This window comes from Belonocnema kinseyi, chromosome 2 (assembly GCF_010883055.1).
Source record: "Belonocnema kinseyi isolate 2016_QV_RU_SX_M_011 chromosome 2, B_treatae_v1, whole genome shotgun sequence".
Lineage (NCBI taxonomy): Eukaryota > Metazoa > Arthropoda > Insecta > Hymenoptera > Cynipidae > Belonocnema > Belonocnema kinseyi.
In genome coordinates this window covers 119,005,482-119,007,141 of record NC_046658.1, presented here as the reverse complement: position 1 = coordinate 119,007,141, position 1,660 = coordinate 119,005,482, and the positions used below count along the sequence as shown (strand labels likewise).

The 1,660-nt window shown below is 29.5% G+C and overlaps 1 protein-coding gene across 1 annotated transcript in view; it reads right to left on the bottom strand.

Annotated features, from left to right (window-relative positions):
• LOC117182961 (ionotropic receptor 21a) overlaps positions 1-1,660 on the bottom strand; it is a 40,768-nt gene that overhangs the window by 32,883 nt on the left and 6,225 nt on the right. The gene's annotated exons all lie outside the window — the stretch shown is intronic.

Here is a 1,660-nt window from a genome sequence, read left to right as displayed (position 1 = left end):
CCCCCAACCCATACATAACGCTTTTCCTATAAACGCAGTGTATTTGCACAGCACTTAACGTAGTTTAAGTACAAGCAATTGTAAAGTTTCAAAGTTGCTGAGAATAATGAAAAAATGGTAAAATTAAAATTATATGTAAAACAGCGTCTTTCAGAACGGTATCATTTACGGAAAAATTTATTTGCAAATTGATTAAAAATATTAAACAACAATTTTTTTATTTTAAAAACTGCTTTCTGCTTGTATTCCTTATTCGAACGAGAAATTTACCATTTCTAGTCAAATTACTATTTTTCAAATTTCTCATGCAGAGGCTAAAATTAATATGTTGAACAAAAACACGAATATTTTTGGTTAGAATACCATCACCTAAAATTCATAAAGAATTTTTAATTTTACAGAATCTGTCTGGAAACTTGCATAACCTAAAAGTTGAATTCCATACAGAAAGTAGTATAGTAGAGTAATTATTGTCAGTGAAAACGTTACTTTGAGGGTAGGTAATAATCGGACCTACTCTGAAAGTAGTGAAATTACCAGAAATTTTGTTTACAGTGTAGCTTTAAGGTTTTCGTAACACGTGAGATGGCACCCCCCCCCCCTGGTGTTACTATTTCCTTTCAGCCTCGAAGTAAAAGTTAACGAAACCATAAAATTTCATAAATGCCAAATTGGCGAAATTAATAAATTCCCGAAATTATTATTCTAACAAATAAAAAATAATGACGTTAAATAGTAATGGGTAGAGGAGAATTTAAAATGTTGGTAAATAGAAATTTCTGGAACTTACTAATTTCGTTAAGTGAAAATCTCGATATTTTTCAAATTCTGGTTACAAAATTTCGAAAATTTGAAACTTCTGAATTTTTTGTTTCTTTGAATTTCATTTTCGGAATATTGTAATTTATTTAATAAAGATTTAAGTGGCTTTTGCTTTTTGGGGCATTTGAAATTTCAGTTTTTGGAAACTCAACTAGTTTTGTAATTATATATTCCGCATTTTTCAACAACCAGAATTTTCTAAATATGTTTCGTTAAATTAAAAGTAAAATTTCTAATATAAACGTTTAGCTTCTTTGAGACATAAAAATAAGAATCTTTTTAACAAAATTAATTTTTTTGATTTTTTTATAATATGAAAAAGATTAGTTGTTTTATATTAAGAAAAAGTTCATTCCCGAGTAAAAATGCTTCGACTTGAGTTCGATTTGGTTATGTCTTGAGTTCGTTTCCAAGACATCGATGTCTGGCTGCGTCTCAAAACTGAGTCAAGACAAAGCCCTTCGTCTTACTTTTATAACAACGATAAGTAAAACGGCATTTACTTGTCTTAAGTCGAGCCTTGTCTTGGCTGAGTCGACGTTTACTTGACTCAAGACGAGCCTTATCTTGGCTGAGATTATCGAACCTTTTTTGGCTCCTAAATGAGATTAAAATTGATGAATGAAAAATTTGTAATTACTCAATTAGTAATTTTTAATTTGAAAATTCAGAATCGGTGGGTCTGAACGAGTATAACCCTTAAAAATTTTCTTCAAAAAAATAAAAATTGTGACTTTCTAGAAGGATCTCCATAGCCGTTAGAAATACCTAAAAACAAACAAAATTTTCGGTATCATCGTCAAACAAGTATAATACAAATAACAATCCGTAAACAAGT